The following is a 14,908-nucleotide window of genomic DNA, read 5'->3' on the forward strand; positions in this document are numbered from 1 at the left end:
TGACTGGAAGAACAAATGTTCCATGTATGGTCCACACTATCATTACAAAACCACATGAATTGGCATCGTATTTCATGTTGATTGCTAGCTTCTCCTCTTGAGCTAGATTACTCCATGATGCCCAAAAATGAAGGTGTAGGCACCCCATGTGACATATTTTTTATAGGTTTTTTACATTTTCCCTCTCTAGCTCCCAACCATCCTTGACATTGTACATGGCTGCGAACTTGGATCCTTCTTATAGCCCAAATGGTGTCGTGAAGGGCTGTCTCCACCACCATTTCCCCTGAACAATTTGGTGATACTGCCCTTGATTGGTTGGAAGGCAAAGGGTTCTCAAAGTTTAGCTTTCTTGTACCCTTTCTTCTAGGTGTGTTTTTGGTCACATACTCAGGCCTGTGAGAGGCGTGGGCTTCCTCAGACCCCACTTTCCCATCAACCTTGCATTTTCTTGCTACAGTCACATTGTCCCCTTGAAAATCGGATGTTTAAGCAATTCAGTTCCTCTTGCCACCTCCTCAACCATCTTTACTGTTGCTCGAGGTGTGGGGCTAATTCCTTGTTGTAGTCGACTCAAAAGCTTCTTTGCACTGGGTCCTGCACCATGGAACTTTCCATCAATGAATGCATGTCATTTTGTGCTATGTAGTAGAGCGTTGGCCAAATCATTGACACATGCATCGTACAAGTTGATAGATCCCTTGAATCCCTCCCTTGCCAACCAACTTGCATGCATTGGCTTTGCCAAGTTCATGGTTGTCATATGAGTAATGTTCTCCACCACCACCTAGACAAAAATATAGCACAAGAAGGTATGGAATGTGAGAAAACAAATTCACCACACATCACATCCTACTATTATGAACTAGTCTTACCCTAACAAAGTGCTGCCTTGCATCATCTTCCATGACTGCACAACTCGATATGCAACATAAGCGCTTATGCTCATCTTGAAAACTATTGTGCACATACTGTGATGTGTATATTTGGAGAATTTGTTCCCAATGAAATAAGCAAGATCTCTCTCTTCCTTGAATTACATTGTTCGGACCGCCATTGAACATTGTGCAGATGGCCCTCCAATTAGTAGCTCCCTCGTCTGCCATGAATCCTCGAAAACCAACCCTTGGGTGTCCACACTTCTCCACACCTCATTCATCTTTGTCCAAAAAAGAGCTTGTGCATCTATATCCTCTTCCTTCATCTCACATATTGCTAGAGTCATCAACTCTTGTACACTATAGAAACAAAAGAAAGGAATGGGAGAGTAAGGAGAACTATGTTACTTAAGTTTGTGTTGTGACGGTAGAATCAGGTAAGAGAAACTACCTTGGGTCATACACATGTGCTACCATGGTGGTCCAATTATTAATGCGATGCACATGGTCTAAGCATACCCAACTATTGTGTAGGTTCCCAGTGCCATTCCTTCGCATACGATTCACTAAGTCAACCCTTGAGGCTAGCCCAATTGTTGACATTTTGAATATAAAGCACCTACTATCATTGTCAACGGCTTGCCCAGGAAATAGGCTACCATGGAAAAATCTGTATGCACAACGTTGCTTTAACTTTAGAAGACGAGATTCCATTCCTTGATCACTCTCAGCGCATGCTAGACGGGGACCATGTGTTTGAACGTGCATGCACAAAATATTGATCTTCATATGCATGGTCTTTTAAAGATATTTTGAAATGTGTTGTGAATGGCCTAATATGTTACTAGTTCCTCTGAATGAGTGGTTGGAGTTCCTCGAGCATCGTTGAGAGTTTAGTGTCAGACATGGGGACACCTTGCTCACGAACCAAGGCACCCATCACTAGCCTTCTAGCCACAGTCATTTGCAGATGTCGAGTTCCAGCTACAGTAAAGACTCTTACCATTTTCTCTATGGTCTTTCGCACCTCTTTGACATTAGCTCTACATGTGTCTCTTTGCACCTCATGGTTACGTGTGCCTTGATGAATAAATAGTCTCGACATTGGCTTTGCTGACATCACATAATACACTATACACTCACACTTGGAGAGCAAGATGTGGGGGTTCTTACTATAAAAGCATCCAAGGCTTCCAAGACCAATAGCTGACATTCCAACAATCGGTATGGTGGTATTGAGTTTACCTGCATGGCATGTATTTGGACTTGATTAGTATGATTTACTTGCGATAGGGTACTAAAACCATGTCATGCGACTCTGCAATCACTTTAATGATAGTCGAGCGAATGAAGAATCTTGCATCTGCCCATGCCACCTTGTTTGGGGAGCTAAACATCGACCTGCCAGTACAATCTCTATTGGGACACTCTAGCTCTCCGATACATTTACTTTGGTGAGCAGTACTGAGGAATGCCATCGATGTTGATGTGGGCTATGTCCAGCAATGGCCATCATACTTTTGCTCCATACCCTCCATTAGACGCATATTGTTTACTACTGTTGGAAGCTTGTGCGTCACATTGCCATCATAGAAAATTGGGCTCTTCTCCAATTTCTCTATAGTGCTCCTATTCTGAAGCAAATACGTAAGACTTTGTGTTGGCCCCCTGAAGACGCTACATACTCAACCACACTTACATCATAAGAGGATTGTCGCATCCCCTCCTCTTCCAAATCAAGCGTGATAGGGATAGTTTTGTTTTTCTCAATGTCCAAGGGGGGTGGTGAGGCTTCCACAGTGATTCTTGTTTTCTCAACGCTACAAGGCTCTGGGTGAGGTCTATGTTGGGGGAAGGCTGCAATGTAGGCCCATTTCCTTGTTCGATAAGATAGTCTTGCGAGACCAAGGTATCCATAACATATACTTGGACAGCCTCATGGTCATTGTTACAATGGATCGGCGTGCTTTGTATTTGGCCATTTGCATGGATGATAGCAAGAACACGGTAGCCATTGCCATTGCAAATGTCTTCCTTCTTCAACATCTAAAATTGACTATTTGTGTGGTGCATAATAGGTTTGATAGAGAGGGACAATACATATATGCGGACCTCGGTATTTTATGTAGCATCAAATGTTGGATCCATTTCCAAATCTATCTATACACGTAGGAACACATGTCAGATATCGGTGTCATTGAAAGACTTAGTGTGGGGGTATATGTCATATACAAGAGAGGGAGAGAGAGAGATAGGAGGATATATAAAGTGTGTGCATGAGAGAGAAGGGGGGAGATAGAGAGTGTACATGCATGTGTGTGCGTGTGAGTGCTATATATAAAGTATTTGGCATGAGAGAGAGAGAGAGAGAGAGAGAGAGAGAGAGAGAGAGAGAGAGAGAGAGAGAGAGAGAGAGAGAGAGGGATTGAGGGAGGGGGGTTGGAGAGAGGGGGGAATGGGGGAGGGGGGTTGGAGAGCACCAAGAGGGAGCAAAGGAGTGAGACTGAGGGTGATGGAGAGAGAGAGAGAGAGAGAGAGAGAGAGAGAGAGAGAGAGAGAGAGAGAGAGAGAGAGAGAGAGAGAGAGAGAGAGAGAGAGAGAGAGAGAGAGAGAGAGGAGATGTGTACATATCTACGAGATTAAGAAAATAATCCACAACTTGAGGGAGGGGAAGGTGTTGTGTCATAGAGGGTGTGTGGCTTTATATAACCACTTTGACATAGTGGGGTATTAAATGCATGTTAGAGAGAGAGAGAGAGAGAGAGAGAGAGAGAGAGAGAGAGAGAGAGAGAGAGAGAGAGAGAGAGAGAGAGAGAGAGAGAGAGAGAGTAGGAAGACATGTGCCATACAAAGAGAGAGATGTGAGAAGGGGGGGATGGGGGAGGGTGCTAGTCATATTTTTCTATACCAAATATTGGGCCGCTGATGACCCCTTCTCTCTTTGGAGACAAAATGATCCCAATCCACATGCACTCTCTTTCATCAGCCATCATGGTCCACACGGACACTCTCTCTCATACCTTAGACCCTAAACCCAACTAACTAAGATAGATGTTGTAGGCGTGCCGACGACCCCTTTCTCAACAGGCAGAATGATCCTAATGCACATGCACGCACTCTTTCTTCATTCCCTTAAAAAAAATCCCATACAACAAACGTATTAATGTACAATCATATTAATTGATTAATTAGTATTACTATTACAACACATTGATTTATATGAAATTATTAATAGTAATATATAAATTAATAAAAAATTAAGTAATATTAATATTAAAATGGTTCACTTCATACTAATTGATTACTATAATAACTAATTAATCAATAAGCTAGTTGATATACATGAATTAAAAAAAAGCTAACTATTATCAATTAAGAAATTATTTAATAATTTAATTGATATAATTTGACTGATACACTAAATATCTAATCAATGAACTAATGAATACCATCTTGTTAAATATTATTTGATTTATATTAAATTAATAAAAAATTAATTAAAAGATTAATATTAATTAATTGAGTAATAATTAGTTTTCATTACTAAATAAATATGTGATAAGATTATTTTATATTTTTAAATAAATTAAATACATAATATTACCATTAGCAATTACAACTTGAATAAAAGATATCTATTGGTTGTTAAAAACTAATTTATAATGAATTAGAGATATATGAATACTTTAGACCTAATTAATAAATAATAAATTATTATTTATTAGTTATTAATTTTAATGAATTATTATTAATTTTAAGTAACAAATTATTGGTTATTACTAATTATTTTCTAGTTTGTAGTTATTAATTTTAAGTAATAAGTTATTAATTTTAACTAATTGATCAATATATAATTTTATTGGCTAAGTAATTAATGAATAGTTAATATAAAATTATTTCTTTATTAATTATTAATATTTAGTAATTAAATATTTGACTAAGTAACTAATATAAAATATAATTTTATTTTTAAATCAATAATTAATTTCTTAATTGGTTAAATGATTACTTAATTAATTACTTAGTGTTTAATTGGATAGTTAATTATTAACTGGTTATTAATTTATTGGTTAATTATTTTCTTAATTAATTAATTACCTATTAGTTTTTCAAAAAAGCTCACTTAATTTTTATTAGTTACTTAATTAATTAATAGATTGATTAATAAGTGAATTTGATTAATAATTAATGTTGATTTAGTTAATACTTCATTTTATTTATTGACTCAATAAATTTTTATCTAATTAGTTATTTATTATAATTAATTAATTAGTAGTTTAATTTACTAATTAAGTTAATCAATAAGTTTAATTAGTAATTAGTTAATAAACTAATTAGTTACCTAATTACTATCAAGTAGTAATTAACACTATAATTAGTTAACTTGTTAAAATTAGAACTTAAGTAATTTTTAATTACTATTATTTAATTACTAATTTATGGTATTTACCATTACTTAACTATTAATTAATAGCAATTACTTATAGGAAATTAACTAATTTTAATTACTATAAGTGAAATACTCATTACTAAATAACTAATAACTAATTATTTACTTGATTAATTGAGTACAAACTAATTACTAATGCATTTGATACTAGATAGTTAATTTGTTAATAGTTAATTAATTACTTCATAGTTAATTTTGTTCACTTATTATTTGACTCAATAGTTATTAAACTAATTCGTTATTTAGTATAATTAATAAAATAATTATACAATTAATTCATTAGTAAGTTAATTTACTAATTAAGTTAATTACTTAGATTAATTAGTAAGGTATTTATTTATACTAATTAGCATTTAATTAATAATAACAACTAATTAATAGTAATTATTAATTAACTATTAATTATACAGTAATTACTATTAATTAGTAATTAACTAATTAACTAGTTATCAATTAATTAATTAGTTACTTAATTATTAATAACTATTAATTAATTAATTAATTACTCAATTTAGGAGAAATGAAATAACACTTTTTACTTTTTTTTTAGAGAGAGAGAGAGAGAGAGAGAGAGAGAGAGAGAGAGAGAGAGAGAGAGAGAGAGGGAGGGAGGGAGGGAGGGAGGGAGGGAGGGAGGGAGGGAGAGAGAGAGAGAGAGAGAGAGAGAGAGAGAGAGAGAGAGAGAGAGAGAGAGAGAGAGTGTGTGTGTGTGTGTGTGTGCGCGCGCGCACGGATGGACATAACACATGTAAGTGCCAAGAAGGGGGCAACGGTTTCTATGAAACATAGTTTTAATAAGCTAGTCTTGGGAGGGTTTCCCAAGTCTTTCTTCTATGAACTGACATATAATACCTCATTAATAAATAACAATTATCTTCATAAGTAGAGCCAGTTTCATAATTAGAGCTAGTTTTTAAAAATGTGCAACATAAATCAATTTTCTTTGGAATGTATATGCACATTGTTTATTAAAATAAACTAAGTAATGGGGACCCATTTCTTGCGAGAGTAACTTTTTGCCCAACTAGATTTGTGGGTTTTCTTTGCCTAATAAAGGGTTGTCGACGACCCTTTTTTGTTGAAAAAATAAACCACAAGTTTGAGAATATAAAGCATGGGGAGAATAGGGACCAATAGGATATGACTTTTTTTTCACCCAAGAGTGGAAAAAAAACCCATATCCTATTGGTCCCTATTCTCCCCATGCTATATATTCTCGGATCTGCGGTTTGTTTATTCACCAAAAAGGGGTCACCAACAACCCCTTAATGGAAAAAAAAACACCACAAATCTAGTTGGGTGAGAGAAGAGAGAGTAACAAAGTTATGAGAGAGAGAGAGAGAGAGAGAGAGAGAGAGAGAGAGAGAGAGAGAGAGAGAGAGAGAGAGAGAACATGAATAATGGGGGGAGAGAGAGAGAGAGAGAGAACATGAATAATGGGGAGAGAGAGAGAGAGAGAGAGAGAACATGAATAATGGGGAGAGAGAGAGAGAGAGAGAGGGAGAGAGAGAGAGAACATGAATAATGGGGGAGAGAGAGAGAGAGAGAGAGAGAGAGAGAGAGAACATGAATAATGGGGGGAGAGAGAGAGAGAGAGAGAACATGAATAATGGGGAGAGAGAGAGAGAGAGAGAGAGAGAGAGAGAGAGAGAGAGAGAGAGAGAGAGAGAGAGAGAGAGAGAACATGAATAATGGGGGGAGAGAGAGAAAGGGTGATGAGAAAGAAAGAATGTTATATTAACGTCTTCTAAAGACCAAAACTGGCCTATGAGACAAACTGTGATACAACTGATGAGGTCCAGCTATCCAAAATAAAAGTGCTGAATGAAAAGCTAAAAACTGGAAATTGAAAATATGGTGCTGTGAGTGTGATAAGTGTCGTATATGTGTATGTGCGTATGTAGCTCTGGTACTCCAGATAATGGCTAAAAAAGGGGAACAAATGTCGGCTGTGATAGGGGAACAACTGTCGGCTATGATAAAGTGGTGCGATGTGTATATGTAACAGATGCAGGGAGATATACTATCCTGGGATGTAGTAGCAGTCGTCGAAATCACTAATAGCAGGTGATTCCTCCTAGATGCAGGATGTGGTACATCGGCGGTGGAGAAAGAGCAAAATGGAGATCTGAGATCCAATGTGTCGAGTGTCGTCGGATCTCAGTCTGCTGTCGATGTAGATCAAGAATCCTCAGGATCTCCTGTCGGTGTGGCTGTGGGGTTCGAAACCCCCGGATCCTCGTGCGGCGTCGGGTACGCTGGTCCTCAGCCTGCTGTAGTGTGAGCCCGGAGGTCTAGCTGGAGGCTGGTATAGTAGCTCTCACTCTATCTGTCTAAAAGAACTATGTAATAGTCGTCTGGGTGGGCCCCTCTCTGACTGGGACCCGCTATGTGCTCTGCTCTCTGATGTGCCATGCCTCTCCCAGAAAACGGCCAAATGATCTTTGATCCATATCAGTCATACATCCCTGAAGTGAGCTGCTCAATGTGTATCTAGATCTCAACTCTGAGTATGCCGGGCATCTGAGAACAAAATGCTCCTCACTCTCCACCTCTGATCTGCAAAGGGGGCATATCCCAAGAGTGAAAAAAAAAACCATATCCTATTGGTCCCTATTCTCCCCATGATGTATATTCTCGGATCTGTGGTTTGTTCTTTCCCTAAAAAGGGGTCTCCAACAGCCCCTTAATAGAAAAAAAAAACCACAAATCTAGTTGAATGAGGGAAGAGAGAGTAACAAAGTGATGCAAGAGGGATGAGAGAGAGAGAAAGGGTGATGAGAGAGAGGGCATGTAATGTGTGTAAATTTTTCTCGCCAAAAAGGGGTCGTCGACAACCCCCTTATCGGATGCAAAATTTTTTGGCGACCCATTCCTTGTGAGAGTAACTTTTCATCCAACTGGATTTGTGGGTTTTCTTTGCCTAATAAGGGGTTTTCGGTGACCCCTTTTTAGGGACAAAACAAACCACAGATTCGAGAATATATAGCACCCGGAGAATAGGGACCAGTAGGGTACGGGTTTTTTCCTCACCTAAGAGCAAAAAAAAATCCATACCCTATTGGTCCCTATTCTCCCCATGCTGTATATTCTTGGATCTGTAGTTTGTTTTTTCCCCAAAAAGGGGTCACCAACAGCCCCTTAATGGGCAAAAAAAAACCACAAATCTAGTTGGGCGAGAGAAGAGAGTAACAAAGTGATGGGAGAGAGAGAGAGAGAGAGAGAGAGAGAGAGAGAGAGAGAGAGAGAGAGAGAGAGAGAGAGAGAGAGAGAGAGAGAGAGAGAGAGAGAGAGAACATGAATAATGGGGGGAGAGAGAAAAATGGTGATGAGAGAGAGGGCATGTGATGTGTGTAATTTTTTCTCGCCAAAAGGAGTCACTGGCAGGCCCTTACGAAATGATTTTTTTTTGGTGATTCATTCCTTGCAAGAGTAACTTTTCATCCAATTGGATTTGTGGGTTTTATTTGCCTAATAAGGGGGTGATCCGTTTTTGGCTATAACAAGCGGGATACACACCGACTAGGGTTTAGACACCCAGTCACATTAATCGGGGTATATAAGGTGTAAGAGCCCCAGATTAGGGCAATTGGTTATTATCAAGATCATACTCTTCACCTTCATCTCCTCTTTCCATGGCTTCCTCCTTCCTTCTCTCCTCTTTTCTCTCTTTCTCTCTCTTCTTCTAGTCCTCTTCCTTCTTTTTCTTGCTCTCTTTCTCTCTCTTTAGCTCTTCTCCTCTCTCCTCTCAACTTCTTTCATTACAAGTGGTATTAGAGCTTCAGGCTTTTCTCCTTTCCCCTTTCTTCCTTTTCAAATCCCAAAAACCCTAGTTACTCAGCTTACAGGTTCATGTACAATAAGAATGAGTGTAGTTAACTTCAGCTTTTTGGAGCAAGCAGGAGCTATGGCTGGAGACTCAAACATATTTGGAGGTAAAACGGTTAAAATAGCAGGTCATCAATTCTTTTCATGCAAATTTTAAGGATTCCAGGTCGAGTTTAGAGTCTCATGGGTTAGAGGACAAAAACTCGGTCACTTTTTGGTTCAGCTCCTTTCTCTCTCCTCCCTGGCAAACTGCCATAGCTACACAATAGAGAAGAATCCTTCCTTTTCTCCAGAGCAACAATGGAAGTGCCCTGTTGAAGCCTTAGATGTCTTCCTAACTTGCCCCTGACCAAGGGCCACACCCTTGAGAAGGGTCACAGGCCGCCAGGAGAGAGCCCAGGGAACGGCCCACAATTTGTAGCTCATTTTGCTCTACTGTTCCCTGCTCTACCTGCTTCCCCCTCTGCTCCAACCTTCCTTCCCTGCTCCGCTCTACCACTCCAGGCTCTTGATCGACACTCTTACCTCCTCCTTAATAATCTTGGCCCTGGGAATCAACCTCCATGGTGGACAACAGCTGGATAGTCTGGGGGACAGTTTGGGTAGCCATGGATTCTTCAATTATAGCTATCTCTATCCTTGAGATCTCAACCCTCACAAGCCCTTTAGCCCATAAATGACTTCTCTTACTCAGATTGAAGACATGGAGCTCAGCTTGCATGGGAGCTTTGTGGGTAGCCATGAAAGCTTCACTTGAAGCTTTCCCTCTCTGAAGCTCAAGCTCGAGGATAAGCACAGGAGCCATCCTCATTAGTAGGAGCATTAGAATGCTGAAGTCTTCTTCCATGGATACCCCAACCAATCGGACTTGATCGATGGAGCATTCGGGCATCATGATGATTTATGCTTCAATAGTTTTTCCAAGCATTAATGAGGTATGTCAATTTGATCTTAATCTCTCAAATTTAGTCACTTGCTGAGCTTAATCCTTTGTTAGAGAGATTCAAGATTGCATAGGTTCAGTAGCTCAATCCTCTTTGTGCACATGCATCATATCTCTTCCTGAAATTCATTGCATTAGCTGACATTAACCTCCATTTTGTCTTGTGATCTTGGATAAGCCCCAAAATGAATGATAGCAATTATAAATTGGGTAAGTAGCAGCCATTGAGTCATTGGGCTGCCAAGGTAACCCCTACCCCAACCTTTGTTCATCCCTTGCATCTCATGAAAAGGCCCAATGTCTCCTTTCCAATGCATCTCATGCTGATTGCTTAATACAAATGTTTGCCATGTATACTCCGGCAGAGGAAAAATGCAGATGCCAAGCGAGGTGGTAAGACAAAAGAGAGGTGACCCTCCCTTACCACTTAAGACCCTGAAGGGGTGCACAACCCGCGGCTCAGGGGGAATGTTGCCCACCTCCCGGTGATCCGAAGCCCGATACTTGTATGCAAGTGCAAGTAGTTCCCGTGATCTCCACTCTCCCTGATGTAGTGAGTCCCCTTGGATATCCCCACAATGCTAATGGCACCCATGTATGACACTTGAAGTGTATGCAATCAAAAGAGATGTATGGCAGTGAATTCACTTATTCATTGATGACAGAGAAGATGGGTATGCAATGATGCTTGGGATAATGCTCAGTATGCTATTAATGTTGTTGATCAAGCCTCTCGGACTAGGCTCTATCCATATAAGGCTTTTGCAATAAGAGCCATGCAGTGTTTTTGGTCACAATCCTGCAAGACATTCAAGAAGATCCTATTGCAAAAATTTTTGTTTTGAATCTAGAAGTGAACCTTGTAGCTCACCTCAAAGAGAGCTTTGTCCCCTCTGGTTTAATAAAAAATCTCCCCAATCGGAGCTACCGTGTGAAAGTTATGCCCATTTTTGTGCACTAGGGTCACTGTGGACAGGGTGCAAACCGCTCTAAGGCAAGCATAGTAAATCCATTACAAAAAAAATCTGATCATTTTTTGTCACAAAGGTTAATAGCTCATCTCGAAGAGGACTTTATCCCCTCTAACTTGAGCCAAAAATCTCATCAATCGGAGTTTCCAACAAAAAGTTATGCCCCTTTAACTAACAGTAGGTCATGTGGAATGCATCCAAATGGCTAGCCAGAAAGGAAAAAGAAAGGCCCAAGAGGAACTACAGAAGGAGATTAGAGACTCCTGGACGTCCATGAATGAGGAACCAATCTTAGCACCAGATTACTAGGGTGACATACAAGAGGAAATGCTTGAAACGGACCCGTACACCCTTCTCAATCACACCCTCTGTCAGCATGAGCTTCGTCATATGGAACGGCATAATGATATGGTTATACCAACTACTGCCAAATGATGTCCAAGTTTGATGAATTGATCAAGCACATGGCTCTCTCAAACTCGAAGACTCAACAGACCTTGGAGCAACTCACTACTCTTGTGGCTCAATTAGCGACTGCTTCATCCCAAGAGAAGGCCAATGACTCTAGGCATGAGTCTAGATGTCCTCCACATTAGGAACCGTTGCATGGTCCACATGGCATACTTGGTGCTAAGGGAATTCCACTTCTACCTATGAGATTGGCGAACCCTCTCATGTGCATGATGAGCCCTTGTTGAATTCCCCCCGTCCACCATGCAACCAACATCCATTTTACGCCTTCTCCCACCCTTGGTCGAATTTTCCCCACTCTCCCTAGGAGCCCGCATGCACCCCATATGAATTAGCCCCATCAGGGACAATATGGTACAAATGGCATCCTGGAAATCATGGACAACATGGTTATAATGGACAACATGGTCTTAATGCATCACATGGGATGTATGGACAGCAAGGCATGTATGGCCACCACAGGATGTATGGACAGCAATGGTTTCATGGGCAACATGGCCCTAATGAATTACGTGATAAGATCATCCTCACAAAGCTCAATGGGCAATCCCCCTCATCATCTGACTTAGAGGAATGGAAATCCAAGTTGGAGTCCTACTTCAATATCTTCTCTTGCACTGATGATTAGAAAATCATTTTTGCTTCTCTCCACTTGGAAGGATTTACCCACACATTATGGCGCTATATCAATTGAGAGAATCAAAAGTTCATTGTGACTGGGAAGATTTTAAAATGCATATGGTCCAAGTTTTCGTGTCCCCCGTGAAAAAAGAGCAGCTGGCAAGACGATGGTATACTCTTGACCAACGTAACCTCATTGTATGTGAACACAAATTAGTTCATGAACTTGACCATGTATGTGGAGAGCATTAGTGATAATGCTAAATTACACAAGTATATCTATGGATTGGAACCGAGCCTATCGGTAGATGTCATGGCCCAAATACCTACCACACTATTTGATGCAATTGAACTAGTTGAGAGATATGCAAGAAAGTACCGTAAGAATGAACATTTTCAGCAAGGTGTTGGATAGCCTTGCGTTTCTTCATGATCAGCCCCATATAGAGGTGGTTTTCGAGGCACTTCTATGCCCAATTCCTGAAAGGGATGTAGGAGACGCGGAAGAGAAGAGCACACACAATGTAGGTGCTGTCAACAATGTTATGATAGCCTTATTGCACTTTCACATATATATGAATAAAGAATATGGGCGGTCACTGTACACGGGCAAGCCCAAGGGCCTTTTACCCCAACAATCTCCCACTAAAAGGCCAATGGGCCAAGGAGTGAAAAAACAAAAGAAAAGAAAAGAGACAAGGTGAGGAATCATGACATTTCACACAATGCCCAATCGGGGAAAGTGAGCCGTGCAATAAGTGTCGAGAATCTCCGAGTCTAAGACATCCAGGAGGCAAGTGATCTCGCAGCTCCATACAACGGAGCAATCCAACACAACTCATGAGTGCAAGGCTGTATATCATCATCATCAGAGTAGCGCATAGCATCAGCGTGGTGCATACAAGACAACGGAGAGCATCCAAAATCTCCAAAGTCAAACGGGGTCTCAAGACAATATGCGGCCTTAGCAAAGCGGAAGACTGACATATGGCTGTAGAATCAGCCACCATAAAGCACACTGAACGCGCATCAAGAGGCCTGAGAGGTGTCTGCATCTCATAAAAGACAGCATGACGGGTACATAGAACCTGCTGGGCATCTACATCCCAAAACCTGTAAGCTGTAAAGTCACCACCTCCATAACCAAGAAGTATGCATCTGCATGACATAGACTCATGTGGCATACTGACAGATGTTTGGCAGCCAAACTTCCTCAAGTGATCATAGGAGGGTCTCATGCCACTCCATGCCTCATGCAGAGTAATAACATCCAAAGAGAAAAATGATGTCCGATTAACCAAGTAGACTGTTGTCATAAGGGCCTCAACCCAAAAGCCATAAGGCAACCTAGCTGTGGTAAGCATAGAAGCAATCTTTGCCTGTAAAGTCAGGCACATTCCATGAGCAATCCCATAATACCATGGGCATAAGAAATCAATGTCATATTGCTGACAAGAGATCCATAAGCTGGGAGAGATAGCATGACTCTCATAATCCACCTGTAAGCATCTAGGCCTGCTACCAGCAGAATCCATAAACCTTTCAAGCATAGTAACAACATCCTCAATCCATACCAAAGGGTAAGTCCAAACACGGTGGGTAGCATGATCCATGAAGGTCACAAAATACGATGCTCCACCAAGTGACTAGGAAGGCATAGATCCATATACTACAACATGGACTAGATCTAGAGGAGCATGCCTCACACGATCGCCATAAGCCAAAGAGGCTCTACACGGACCATGAGTACAATGAGGGCAAGTAGCATGAGGAAGAGCAGGCAATAAGCCCATATCACATAAAGCATCCATCTTAGTGTGTCGTAAATTGCCTAGATGACAATGCCATAACAATACATGTGGTATCTGCGTAACTGTTACCATAGAAACTCCCACATGAGAGACATGCACTACATAATCACTGCCATATCTAGCACCTCTGGCCAATACCAAACAACCACGATGGATTTTCCATGAAGTATCCCCAAGAGAGGCATAATATCTTGCACCATGCAACTGACTGACAGAGATCATGATCTTACTGAGCGTAGGTATATGCAAGACATCATGGATCATAATAGAAGACCCATTTGGCAAAGCAAAGTGTATATCCCTTGTACCAATAACATGACAATCCTGCTCAAGGCCCAAAGAAATACATCCGTCAACCTCCCTATAAGAAGAGAACTAAGCTTTATGCGGAGTAACATGACAAGATGCCATGCTGTCTAAAAGCCAATCAAAGGTATAGGCCATATCACCGAGCAAGTAATCTACAGGGTAATACGATGCCAGAAGCCTAGGCTCAGCTGCATCATCATGGGTAACTGCATGCACCATACCACTATCAACAGTGGTCTCGCCTACTGTATCACTGACTCTGCTCTCATGTTTAGTGCGGTGCAATCTTTTCTACTCTCTAATCCACTTGAAGCATTTACGCTTCACATGCCCTGTCTTTCCACAATGAAAGAAAACAGAACCTGTAAAACTTGTAGAAGAGGACAACTGCTTTGTAATAGCATAAGTAGGGCTGTCCAATACATCCAAGGAGCTCAAAGAATCAGGGGAACTCTCATCAGAGAGAACAGGCTTATCAAGAGGACTGTCTACATGAATAGAAGAGCTAGAAGTCATCATAGCATACTGCAAAGGGGACTCATCCAAACCAGAAGGGGAGAACACAAAGGCATCAACCACGGATGCAAAAGCTCCCACACAGACATGCCTAGCAGACAAAAGCATGA

Source organism: Lygodium microphyllum, unplaced genomic scaffold, assembly GCF_053477565.2.
Source record: "Lygodium microphyllum isolate KBCC unplaced genomic scaffold, Lygodium_microphyllum_v1.1.10 scaffold_31, whole genome shotgun sequence".
NCBI classification, from domain to species: Eukaryota; Viridiplantae; Streptophyta; class Polypodiopsida; order Schizaeales; family Lygodiaceae; genus Lygodium; species Lygodium microphyllum.